This window comes from Equus quagga, chromosome 4 (assembly GCF_021613505.1).
Source record: "Equus quagga isolate Etosha38 chromosome 4, UCLA_HA_Equagga_1.0, whole genome shotgun sequence".
Lineage (NCBI taxonomy): Eukaryota > Metazoa > Chordata > Mammalia > Perissodactyla > Equidae > Equus > Equus quagga.
Window position 1 is genome coordinate 112,191,219 of NC_060270.1, and position 14,105 is coordinate 112,205,323.

General features: G+C 38.9%; 1 protein-coding gene across 8 annotated transcripts in view; it reads left to right on the forward strand.

Moving 5' to 3' along the window:
• RAPGEF4 (Rap guanine nucleotide exchange factor 4) overlaps positions 1 to 14,105 on the forward strand; it is a 296,243-nt gene that overhangs the window by 99,094 nt on the left and 183,044 nt on the right. Inside the window, exon 1 of one of the 8 annotated variants that reach the window (XM_046658763.1) lies at positions 8,072 to 8,220. The exons of 6 other annotated variants lie outside the window; for them this stretch is intronic. The gene's annotated coding sequence lies outside the window, so the exon portion shown is untranslated. Of the gene's footprint in view, positions 1 to 8,071; positions 8,221 to 14,105 lie in introns of those variants that run through there. One more of the 8 variants, XM_046658766.1, reaches the window with a different exon arrangement.

The window sequence follows — 14,105 nt, forward strand, 5'->3', positions numbered from 1 at the left end:
GTGTTATTCTGTAGGACCAAATACATACGTGTGATCTACTTTAATAGACCATGTTTTAGTTTTGCCCATCTCGGGACAATTCTGGAGACTTTTCTCCCTCCACGGGCCCCTTTATTTCTGTGGTCATTGATTGGGGCCCATTGCTTTGGTGCATCATATACATTTAGTTCGTGGGTGGTGGCCATCATACTACTGTGGAAGGTCTCCTATGGGTCACCATGTCCCCTTCACTCCCTACAGAAGGACTCCTAATCCCTGGGCGGGCTACAGCCTACTGTGTTCCCTTTCTTAATGGTAGAGGAAGATTGATGCTAGTTGGAAAGAAATTACCTTGGGTTTGGGTTGATTCTGTTTTTGCTTGACATCTTTACCGTTTAAAATGTGCTCATGCTTGTGGCACCCCAAATGCATTCTGTCAATTCTAAATTCATACACGGAGGTACTTCTCTCTGAGCTACGTTCAGTGAAAATGCGTTGATACCTGGTCCTAATCTAGAGAATCAAAAGTCACAGTGTACATTCTTTTTTTCTTTCCTGACACTTTGCCTTTTAATTCACACTGGATCCTTTCTGTTGAGTTAGTAGTTTCATCTTTGGTATAGAAATCAATTTTAATTAAAGCGTACTTGCCATTTAAAGTAGTAGTTTGTTTGATTTAGCATTCTTAATTACCTTGAGTAAATTGCCTATAGGGACTCACCTAATTCATTTGTTTGTTCAAATTATTACTGTCATTTGCATATTTTGAACCACCCACTTTAATGAAACACTGGGGTGGAGTCAGGGCAGATGATACTTTCTGAGGCAAGTGCTAGGAGATGGTCTTTCCAGCCTGGGCTGTTTGTTCAGCTGGAAGGTTTTTATCATCCTACTGAGTTTTCACAAAGATCAAAGTTTTAAACAGCTTCAGTGTTGGAAAATCATTAGTAATGCAGTATCTGGGGGCAGGGGTGGCAATTTAATAAATGTGAGTAGCATTCATGTCCAGCCAGGGTCTGCCACTTATGCAGCCTGCTTTAGCTTCTTATAATGAATGCCTCTCCTTAACCCCAAAATACATTCCTGCAGACTTGAGGGTATTTGTAATGGGATCATATATCTAATACATTTAAGGATAATTTGTTGGAAGGCTTGTCTGTTATTAGTGGGAAAAGGTTCCATTTTTGTTGGTGGATAATGTTGAAGAAAAATCTTGAAGAAATGCAACAGTTTTATTATTCTGAGTGTATTATAACTACTAATCACTGTTAAGAAATAACCACCTATTAGAGAAGGTTTTAGAGAACTTATATTGGTAAGTAGGTGAGAATGACTTCTTATCTACATATCAATTATTTTAGGTTTTATCTGTGAGTTTTAGCTCATAATCTTTGGGAGTGCTATTTTGACCGTTCTTTGGGAACTTTTCTTTTTTTACCGGAGAGGAATGAGGAATGTCTTTATGGTTCTAGACATGTTCAACTTGATCGAGTCAGTCTCTGATTTATTGATTTTAAGTAATTCCAGAGCCTAATCATTGGCTTATCTCCTAAACTTTAGAAACTGATTTTATAGTTCCCATTATAAAAACAACAGCAGCAATATGATAATGCATAACAGAACACATTGCATTAATTTAAATATCTCCAGGTTTGCTATTGCCTTTAACCAAAATGTGGAAAATATTCTAGCAAGAGCCCTTCATTAGTGTTACTTATACTATCCTAAAAGCATCTCTGAATGATGTGGCTAGAAGGCATGTCTCAAACAGGAAACATTCTCTCTTTTATGCTAATGGATTATTTGTAGAGAACGTGTATATGCATCTTACGGAACACTAGTAATGAAAGTAAATGAACAACAGAGTCAATTTTTGATGTTTGCACTCCAATTTGGGGTCTGTGATAAAGGCAGGAAAATTGTTGCCTTCTGCAGCTGGTTGAGCCTGCATCCTAATTACCATCTTTGTTCATGAAGGCACTGCCCCTGGTCCAGCGTCAATAAGGCCTCTTTAGACCTTCTCTCTGTCGTGGTGGGAAGGACCCTCTCCTGCGCTCAAGAGATCTGCTGTGGTCACTTAGTAACTCTGTGACCTTGGGCAAGTGACTTCTCTGGACTTCATTTCCTTACTTGGTGTCTGTAGATTAATTAGACATTTTCTAAGGTCATTCTAATTAAAATTCTGTCCTTCCAGTGGTAATGGATTGTCTCTGATCCATATTCCTCTCCGTGATCTCCATGCATCCAAGAATGGGAGTTGGGAGAGCAATTCCCGGAGTCAAGGTGCAGTCAGAAGGCATGAATTAGAGCGAAGCAGATAGGCTCGTGCGGGCACCAAGCCCTCTGCCTTGTCGCTGCTCTAGGTTCTGATGAGCCTGTGAAGACAGACTGAACCTTTGGCCTGACCTGGGTTTTTAATTCTCCCCACTCCCCACCTGGAGGAGAGGGAGGTGGGGATGCTGGGAAGGATCTGAGAGGTAAAGACATCTGGAACATGCTCTTGATGTCTAAAATAAAACTCTACCTTTGTTTAAAGAACACAAAGGAAGAATTCTTTTGATCTTATTTAACTTAGAAAAGAAAAAGACTAAACATTGTGACTTTTATTTATTTATTTTTTAGGAAGATTGGCCCTGAGCTAACGTCCGTTGCCAATCTTCCTCTTTTTTTTTTCTCCCCAAGGCCCCAGAACATAGTTATATATTTTAGTTGCAAGTCATTCTAGTTCTTCTATGTGGGATGCCACCACAGCATGGCCTGATGAGCAGCGCTAGGTCCACACCCAGGATCTGAACTGGCAAACTCCAGGCCACTGAAGCAGAGCGCATGAACTCAGTCACCTGGCCATGGGGCTGGCCCCACATTGTAACTTTAAAATGTTGATATAAATTTTGCATTGGTAAGGGATCTTTTTCTTTTATTTTTTAAATTACAAAGTAAAAATGTTAGTAAATATTATTGAAAATTCAAACTATAAGCAAAAGATATTAAGTGAAAAAAATGAAAGTCCTCTCTACTCCCACTACCCGTGACTATCCACTATTAATACTTTGATTTGTATATTTACAGGCATTTTTCTATGCACATATCAATGCAATTATCATATATTCCTATCTTTTTTTGCCTTAAAAGTTGAATTATACTGTAAATACAGTTATGACAACTGCTATTTTTTTTTACTTAAATGTCTTTCATGAATATTCTGCTATGAGAGTACTTATAGATCTCAGCAAGGTATGCGTTCATTAAAAACAACTGGATTTGTTTGTGTAACTGTACAGATTGCCTGCAGACAAGTTTTTCACTGGACAGAAATGGCCGAGTGCTAGGTATCCCTGCCGTGTTCAGTCATTAGCTAACTGCACAGAGCATAGTTTTGACTCACTCACAGTGGATCCCAAAGGCACTGCTATTGGATGCTGTCAGCTAACTGAACTCCTCACAGATGATTGGCAAGTTTCTTCTAGAAGGGAGAGCCAAGTGAGGTACCTTCCTTGCTGCTACAAATTCCATTTTAATTTTTCTATTGGCTTTTTAATTGTATCTCTTTGCATTAATTTTTAGTGGTCACTCTCAGGATTACCATATATGTTTTTAACTTTTCACATTCTATCTAGAGTTAATATTGTACTGCTTCATGTCGAGCATTGGAACATTGCAACAGTGTAGATCCATTTACTCCTCCCCATCCTTTGCACTGTTGTTGTCATGTGTATTACATCCATTTATGTTATAAACCCCACAACACAGTGTTAGAATTTTTATTTAAATAATTGTGTGTCTTTTAAAGAATTTCAAATCGCTATGTGTCTGTATGTGTGTGTGTCTGTTTTTTGTGTTTACTCACGTTTGCCATTTTTAGTGATCTTCATTCCTTCCTGTAGATCCAAATAACCATCTACTGTCATTTACCTTTATCCTGGAGAACTTTCTTCAACATCTCAAGTAGTGCAGATCTGCTGGCAATTAAGTCTCTTAGGTTTTGTTTTTCTTAAAATATTTTCCTTTAGCCTTCATTGTCTAAGAATATTTTTGCTGGATATAGAATTCTAGTTTGACAGTTGTTGTTTTTCCTTTTGGCACTTTAAAGATGTCATTCTCTTATCTTCTAGCCTCCATTACTTTTGATGCAGAGTTAGTATAAGTATAGTTTTCTTCTGTAGGTAATATGCCATTTTTCCCTGGTTGTTCTTAAGGTTTTGTCTTTATCGTTGAATTTTAGTGGTTTGAATGTGAAGTGCCTTGGCATGGGTTTTTATTTTTTGTTTTTTTATTTATCCCATTTGGAGTTTGTGGTGATTTTTGAATTTGTGAATTTATGTCTTTTTTAAACAAATTTTAGAAATTATGAGTTAGTATTTCTTCGAATATTTTTTTCTGCCCATTCTCTCTCCTCCTAGCCTTCTCAGATTTCAGTTACACATATGTTAGACTTTATGCTGTTATATCCCACTGGACCCTGAGGCTCTATTCATTTTTAAAGTTTTTTCTCTCTTCTTCAGATTGGATAATTTATATTGTTCTATCTTCAAGTTCACTAACACTTTTCTATTATTTTTTTCCCCAATCGTTGTTAGGTCCATCCAGTGAACTTTTTTTTCAGATACTGTATTTTTTAGTTTTAGAATTTCCATTTGGTTCTTTTTTATAATTTCCCCTTCTCTGCTGAGATTTCTTTTATATCCTTTAGCAGAGTTGTAATAGTTGCTTTAAAATCCTTGTCTTTTAATTCCAGTACCTGCGTCGTCACAGAATTGGTCTCTAAGGCTTACCTTTTCTTTTGAGGATGGATTACGTTTTCCTATTTCTTTGCTTATCTAGCAATTTTGGAACGTACCTTAGACATTGTGAGCGATACGTTGTAGAGATTCTGCATTCTGTCCTGGACCTTTAAAGAGTATTGATTTTCTCTTTCAGCAGGCAGTTAACTCGGTGCAACTCAAATTCCAGTTTTGTCTTCCCTGTGATGGACAGCAGCAGGAAGCTGTTTGGTTCTTTTTACCTTAGCTGGGCTGCTCTGAGTCTACTTCACACATGTACAGTATCGGGATCAGCCAGAGATTTGCTCAGATTCTGTGGACTGAATTTGGGGCTTCCCCTTGGTGGCTATCTTCTCTCTGGGATTTCCTCCCTCATTTTCCAACTGCTGTCATCTCCCTGAACTCTGTCCTCTGATCTTCAACCAGTAATATGGTAGGTTTTTATCTGAGGTCAGGCCACCCTATGGAACTAACAGACTGAGCCTGTCCTTAGATGAAAAACTGTAAAATATGGGTAACTTATCCAGAGCCATTCTTCCAAGTGTCAATCCCCCTTTAGCTTCTGTCTGCTCTTGGTTACTCTCCAGTGCCTTCAGATAGTTGTTGTTGTTGTTTAATGGTTTATCCAGAGTTTATAATTGTTATCTATGAGAAGGTTGGTGTGATATGAGTTACTTTCATGACCAGAGGCAGAACTCTATTAGCTCACTTTACAGATGGATTTAAAATACACACACGTACTACAGAAGTTTGAATCCTTTACCCAAGGTCCTACAGCTGGTAAGTGGCAGGGCTGTGGTCTGAACACAGGCAAGTTGGTTCCAGAGTCTTAGAATTTCTTCCAAGGGGAGACTTTAATGGTGTGAATTTTCAGGACAATGACAGGAAGTATAGGAAATACTCTGGGACTTATGAGCCTTATGGTGGTAATTTATTATGCACTGGACCAGTCTCAAGATCTCATTACCTAGTGGATACTTCATATGTCTTTGGGAGTTTACGTTATTTTATGTACAAGTTGCATGAAAAGATCATGTTGGTCTTGGTTAACTGCAAAATAGATCTTTAGTTATGAAAAATCCCCTATTTTCAGGGTCCTGTGATCTTGGTCTCCTTGGGCCATCTTACTTAGTAACTGGTGAGGTTTATCATGTTGTTCTTTTAGTGATTAAAATAAAGAAAACTTTTGAAGGAAAGTAATATCAACAGTAATGTAAAGTATGTATCAGAAATATTTATTGAAGAAACTCACAATCGCAATTATGGGATAGTTGACTTTAAAAAATGTAAGTCTAAGATTAATTTCGCTGATGTAAACCTTAGCCCCTGGAAGCATAACAGTAGGGGCAAGCCTGAGCAATACTTGGGTAGAGTTTTTGCTCTTTCTTGATTGTTTTTCTTTTTCTTCTCTGGCCTTAGTCAGTTCCAATTAACATTTATCAAATGATTAATTTCATCTTATTCCTCTTACCCCTTGATTTTATCTTCACTTTAAATTTTTGTGTCTGGCTGGCTCATATTGGTTTTGTCACAGTTCATAAGCTGATTTGTAAAGTAATGAAGTCTCATTCATGTATGTTACTTTCAAACTACAGGAAAAGGCCTGTGTATTTGCTTTTGGAATTCTCTCAGCATCCTACACCAGTGCTCAGATGCCATACTTAAGCTGACTGGCCAGTAAAGAGCGAGGGTTCAATACTTGATTGATTGACGGTTGTGAATTCCAGCCAGTCAGTTCTGGGAAGGTGGGTTCATCTTCTGAGTGAAATAAAACTGAGTCCTTGAAGGCCACGATAAAGACTGTGGCTTTCGTCCTAAGAATAACGGGAAGCTATGCAGCGTTTTAAGCAGCTGAGTGGCAAGCCCAGATTTAAATTTTTAAAATAATTGGTCTGGATGTTTGTGGAGCAGTTCAGTATAACCATGTCCTAGAGTGTGGAAATTCATATAAATATTGACAGTTTAACTCAGGGCTGCGATCTAGAAGAACCGATAGCCTGAGTGGTCTTCAAGCAGCTCTCCTGAGTATCGTTTCTCCCAACTGCAGTATTGAAAAAAGTTGAGAAGCAGAAAGTTTGAGATTGATTTTTTTTTTTAAAGTTTTTTGGTCAAGGTCCTGGAATGTGAGTATTTTGCATTTCTGATAGGAGACATTTTATTTTTATAATGAAAAGTTGAGGCAATGAAAATATGAAGGAATGAGAGAATTGAATAGTATAAAGCTACTAAAAATGGCATCTATATTTTATGCCTATGTGGAAACGGGGATGTCATAATTTGTTAATTTTAAGAAACAAAAATGCAATATACATGTTTAAAATTATAAAAATAATCATGTTTTCTCTTAACAAAAATGGAGATGAAACTTGTTATACTTTATTATCCACCAAATTCTCATGCTTAACAGCTGTTAAAAAGTTTTGTTGCTTAAGGTGAGAAAACAAGCCTAATATTATTTCAGTAATTGATGGAAATCTGAGTGAAAAGCACTGAGATGCTGCGAAAATAGCAACATTTTCAAGAGACTAAAAACTTTCATAGGAAAATGTTCTGATATATTTCCTCTTCGTAAACATTTATGGAGATCGAGAAAATTTTTAATGTGTCTTAAAGGAATTGACAACTCATGAATTGAATACAGCCTTTCACTCTGGCTTCAGCCGCTGTTTGTTGATAGAAGTTTACAGCAAGGTTATTAATGACCTGTTTGATTGATTTCCCAAAATTTTTATAGGATTTTATGCTTCTTGTATGCAACTTGTTAAATCACAGCACTCATATTCTTCATTAAAATAAACATTTAAGCATGCGTATGTAAAACAAACATTGATGGAAAAGGGAGAGATTTCTCAGAAAAAAAAGAGTCGCTGAAAGGTGCATTGTGCCCTGGGCAGTAAGAGGAGTATCAAGTTACTCTGTTTTAGTAAATAGTGTCAATTCTGCATTCTGGGCTGAAAAACTGGCAAATGACAGCTCTCTCTAGGATTTCCTGAGGCCATCTGTACCATTTTAGAGAATAAATCATAAATAGACCTTTGAACTAAGACAGTCTCGCTGGACCTATCCTTTTGCAACTGACTTCCAGTCTCAATGGGATATTGAAGGGGAGGCTCGATAGAATAAACAGTGGAATCCTTGTCCGGGAATGACTGCCTGGCAATTGTTTCGTGGAAAACAGGGAGGGGTGGGGGACAACAACCCTGCTGTGTTCACTGGCTCTTTAATTTAGATTACCAATGATAAAGCCGGGGCTACGGCTAACGAAAGGTAGGATGCATACGCAGAAACATTAGTGCTAATATGCTGCAGAAAGACAAGATAAATCAGCCCAGCTCTCATACATCACTGAGGGAGAAGCTGATTGCAACTTGACCATGTGCCTGAGTAGTCCCATCAGTGAGAAGAGCAGAACATGGATTAAAAAAAACTAGAGTGTACCCTTAGGGCTACTGCCGTGCTGGACCTGGGAGAAGTGTCTGGTGTAAGTTTCAGCTTGTTTTCTCCACGTATTTACCAGTGTGTTCCCATGCAGGGAGCTTGTTTCTCTTTCTGTGTTTTCATGGAAGCCTCAAGCATGTTTATTTACAGCTGTAGACTTCATTTTGTGTAAATGTAATATCAACCTAATAAAGTTCTTAACAGAGAACAGTTTAGCCCAGTGTTTATCCGGGAGAGAAATGTGACAAAGTGATGGTTATCATTACTGTCTATAGGAAGGCTGTGGGTGAGTTTTGTCTTTTTGTTTCTTGTTTTGTGGGGAGGTGAGGGTTAGAGGGGTAGATTTCATACGAAAAACTCAGTTCTTTTGCCATTCATTTAAAAAAACGTATTGGTAACACAGCATTTTGCTCCTCCTGTGGTCTTTTGTTTTGAAAAATTGTGTTTGAATATGTGAGCCAGACTGCTCAAAATGCCTTATATCTTATAACTGGGATGTTTGTATTGTTTGATATCAGTTATTAGACAAAATAATCATAAAGGGTGTTTTCTATGGACCTTTTTATATTCCAAAATTAAGTACAGATGGTAATTTCCAGCAGTTTTAAAAATTTGTCAATTATTTAATTTAGCATCACTTAAGCATCTGCACAGGGAGAAAGCTGAGATGGTACAGAAACTGAATAAGCATTGATTGCTCGTCTGAATTGCATCTTTAAAGTTTTTGCCTCAAATCTCTGATTTCACAGTTTATTTTTACCAAATTAGATTATCATATTTCATTATCGAGACTGCGAATGGGTGGAGCTCTCTCGGATATTCTGCATTTCCCGTTAGAACAGTGCGTAAGGCGCCCGCTGATTGTTACTCTGAGGGAAATTCTCATGCCTGCTCACCGAGAAGACTGCTTAAATAATGCATGGGCCAGAGCGAGGCAAGATGGAATTTATGGCCCAGACGCTGAGTTCAGGCTTTGTTTAGAGGAGGGACTACATAAGTGTGAGCATGCAGCACCCTCCCAGGGGAAGGGCGTAACAGAATGAAATTAGTGACCACATGGTGCTGTCCACATGTTATTTCAAAACAAGCCTGAAAACAGTCCATGAGCCTATAGAGTGGTTTGAGGGAGGGAAGAAGGGGAAACTTGAAGAGTCAATTGCGAACAGAATCCCCTGACCGAAGATTCCATGGGACAGACACAGGAAGTGACTGTTATACAGGGAGCAGGGTGGCCCTAGAGAGAGTGGATGTTTGACAGATGAAAAGCACCCTGGGAGTCTTGTGAGGAAAGAAGAAACCTTGACCAAACTGCAGCATGCTGTGTACTATGTCTTCCATCTTGTCCTAATTAGAGGAATATGTCTGCTGAATCCTAATCTCTTTAATTGTTGATAGAGCAGGCATGTGATTTGCTATAAATACATATGAGCATTCATTTCTGAAATAATGGCTGTTGCCAAATATATTAGACCGATAGGAGTGCTGGACTAGGGAAGGCTGTGCTGAATAGTGGAGTTTGGGAGGTAATGGACCAGTGGAGAATCATTGCACAGCTGGCCCAGCAGCTGCACCCAGTGCTCCGTCAAGTTTGGCCTCTAATTTCCTTGAACTTGTCCTTGTTTGCCAAAATGATGAACATGCAAGAACTTGTTTCAAATGAGCCCACTGCAAGCGAAAAAGACCCTTTCCAAGGAGTCTTCGTCGAGGTGTGTAATCAACGGCAGCAGTGGCCAATTGAGGTATTGATTAAGCAGTGGGAAGTTTGAATAATCATATACATAAAAACCAAAGGCAAAGTTGTAGAATGAGGTAAGCTGGCAGAAGACCAGAGTATATTAAAAGGCTGTGTTGGGTCATCGCTGTCCTAAGTAAAGGATATATGGAAAAATCCCGTAATAATATCCAGCAACAGCTATCTTGTAGTTAGGAAAAAATAAATAGGACTGTGGGTTGGACGGCAGCCCAGTAATCTCAGTGTCTTTTTTTCCTAACAGTGTATTGTTCTGATATTCTTTGGGACTGGGTCAGGAGGAAGTGTCAGAGAGTGCATTTTATATTAAGAAGCATCCTATGACTAAACAATGCAATTTGTGGCAAGCCAAAATGAGAGGATAGCAAGGACTCTCCTTCCATTCCCTGGTCCTGGCTTGAGCAAGTATTTATTTAGCATGTGCTGTGTATCCAGCATGTTCTAGATACATACTCTAAACAACCAAATTATAAATTCTTTGAGAACAGATATTTGGATTCATACTTCTCTTGTATAAATCCCATGTCTTGAAAACCAGTGGCCTTGAAATGGTAATAATTGCAAGTCTGTCTAGTTCCTTGACTTTGAAGAGATTAAATATCAAACTTTTGTTTTGCAAATGCTTTATTTTCCTGTTACGACAGAGATGACGCTTCCCTTTTCAGATTTGAGGACTAGTGACTTGAACACTTACAAGTTAGATAATTTTGGACAAGATAACCTCTGGGAGAGTCAGTTTCCTCATTTGTGAAATGCAGAAAGTGACACTCATGCAGGATTGTGAGAATGAAGAGATGTGCCTACATGCATAGGAAGTGCTTTCCTGCCCTCACAGGATATAAGCAGGGTCATTTACCATAGGGATTGAGTGTGTGGTGGGGGTGGGAGTGGGGAGAGAATGAGCAGGGGTGGCAAGAAGGCTGGCTATGAGGGTGTAACAGAACCTTCGATGAGCATGTGACTGAGACAGGATGGTGCCAGTGGGAACACGGAGAAAAGGATGGATCTGTATATGTTTTAAAGGGAAAATTGACAGAATGTGGCAACTGATTATATTAAAGCAGGATGAAGAAGAAGACGGAAGTTGTAAGGAAGAAATAGTCATGGTGCTGAGGGAAGAGATTATGGGTTTGTGATAATGGCAAGATATGGTGTATGTGTGTGTAAGTGTGTGTGTTCTCCAAAGCCCCAAAAGCTAAAACAATACAGTCCTTCAGGGACTATATTAGAAACATAAGAAACTTGAGAAAGGAGGAAATTGGAGTGCCTAGTTAACTTACGTAACAGAAAAGGAAAAAAATCAATAATAAACCAATAATATAGGACTATTGCTGACAATAGAGTGAGAATTCAAAGAAATTGCTTAAAATGGCAAATCTATGTTTGGAGTTTTTCCCAGACAAGACCCACAATCATCAGATAATAAGGCTCTTCTGCAATCTTGGAACTTATTTAAGTTTTCCTGAGTTAAAAAAAAAATACCACCGAGAGGATACAAATAGCGTCAGGGTTGGGAAGAAAAAGAGCATGGGGAATGGAAATTCTCAAAATAGCTTGGTTTTAAAGAAGAGATGGGAGCCAAAAGATGGCTGGTTGACCTTTCAGAACGTAACCATTCATTATGACTTGTCAGAAAGTTTGGCAATTGTTATTCCTTAAATAACATATTGTGATTTTTCAGGAAATACAAGCAGGACTCAAAACTATGCCAAATCCCCAACTGGCAAATAGGTTGTGGTCCAAAAGCTCATTTGCAAATCCTTTATCAGAACAATGTTGCAAACATCTTTAGGCTACTTTTCAGAAGTCTGCCTGACTCATCCTATCATCCTATAGTAGAAATCATGTACATTTGCGATAAAAAATTAATATCAAAAAGCTTTTAGGTTAATAATTAAAACATAAGCAATACCATAAGAAAGGAAAATGTTTTGAATGCCAGTGCTTGGGGAAATACAGGTTAATTGCAAGATGGTATGGGCTGTGGCTATTTTAGAATTTGTATTCACTTTCACTGACTTTAAGAGACTTTGACTTCTTTAATTTTAAAATGTGAGGATTTCCTTGTCCTCATTTCAGGCGTATCATGAATTCTACCTTTAATAATATTTGCCATGACCAAGGATTGCTTTCACAAATTGGAAAAGTAAAGAGAATGAGGATGAAAGAAAAAAGGGGGTGAAAGAGATACCTGATGTAGCTGGGGCAAAAGGTAAAAGAGAGAAGAGAAAGAGCAGGTTTAAAAATGAGTGAGAAATTGCATGAGGGAAGTTAAGGGAGTTCTGAACATTGGAAAGAGGGATATATAAGAATGTGTATGTTTCTCTTGAAGAGTAAGAAATAAGGGAGAATTTTGGACTTAATAACTCCCTGGATCAACCTCTAGGGGGTGCTTAACACTCAGAGAAGCTGTTTCTTGAGTAGGTGATGCTGCTCATGTGACTGGCAGACCTGAGGAATCTCCAAGGAACCATTGATCCCCTTGAGTTTCCCCCTCTTAGCCCCCTCTTGCCTTCGCTTCTTTCCCAATTCAATGTGGATACCATGGCCTATCATTTCAACCACCTCTTACCAATATTTTCAGTCCTCCCATTCATCCACTCAGTAAAGATGTATTGAGTGATTCCTACTATTGAGTGATTCCTACTATTGTCAGGCATTGTAGTATTAGATACTTAGAAATGAACCTTCTAAGTACTGGATACTTAGAATGCCCTTGACACTTACCAGGCCAGCCAGTTGTGTACTTTCTCTTGCTTCCAACCATACTGCTGAGCACAGCTAGAGAAAATCAGACCACTGTCCAGGTTGATGCTGTGATAAATTTATGACCACCAGTCTCAGTTGGGCCTGTCAGTATATAAGTCAGCAATCCCTGTATGTTTCCTTAATACACTCCTGCCGTTCTCTCCAACACCTATTTGAAGACTTTTCTCCATTTGCAAATCTATTACCTGCATAACCTGAATAAAACCAATTACGTTGAGGACAGTTCAATATGGTGAAAGTCAAATCTGGCTCCAGAAAGCCTTGGAAGACAATGGAGGCCCTCACTGAAAATTTCTTGAGGAGTCAACCAAGACCAAGCGGGGAACTAATCTGAGAACACATAGCCAGATTTCCTAAAAATTGGTTTTACGTCTTTCTCCCCATAGTCCAGTTCTTCGTTGCAGCTAGCAATTTATTCTCTTCCTTCGTCCTCCTCCCCTGCCCCCACACTAATTCACTTCATCTTCTTACTCCTATCTTCTCTCATTCCTTCGCAGGTAGAGCAGACTAGTCTATCTTGGTGTCTGCCATTTTCCTCCCGCCTCTTACCTCAGTCAGCACAAGTCATAGATACTTCAGCAAACAAATTCTCCTTTTTCTGAGTGAGAGGAGGAAGGCATTGCAAATATTGGTGATTTAATATATATATATATATTTTTTTAATTGTCCATCTGTATTCACCCATTCTACCTTTCCTCAGGTTAAAATAGAAGAAGTTTTCCTCTTCTGATTCCTCCACTTGTATTCTGTACCTCATTCGCCACCATTTCCTTGGGATGCTTACTAGATGTACAATTTCCTCTATATCTTGTATTTTTCCCCTTTTCATCTCTAGCGGATCCTTCTCGTCAGAGTGTACGCTGGGCTCCAGCTACTCTGAACTTAAAAAAAATAAGACAAAACAAAACCTTCGTCTTCCCCACATACTCTTTTGTCTACTCTCCTAACTTTTCCTCCCCTTTTATAGCCAAACTTCTTAAAGAGATTGTTTGCATGTGTTGTGTCCATTTCCTCCCTTCCCAAAGCTCCTCAATCCACTATGACTTAAATTCCGTCCCAGCCACTTCGAGGAAACCCGTCTAGCGAAAGCCGTCCACGTCTTACTTGTTCTGAATGTGAAAGAGTCACAGTCCTCAGTCTCTCTGCAACACCTGACGTCGTAGATCACCCTCTCTTTGAAATATAGCTTTCCTCTAGCTTCTTTGTGCTCTTCTATTTCTTGGTCTCTGTGGGCTCATCTTTCTCTACATGCTATTAAAATGTAGGTGATATTCAGGGACACTGCTCTTTTTTGACTTTAGGAGGAATAGGGAGAGGGTCCCATCCGTGCCTGAGCCTTCCGTTAGTATTTACATGCTATTGACTTCCATTGTTAGGTCACCCCAGCCCTCACCTCAGGAGGCAAGACA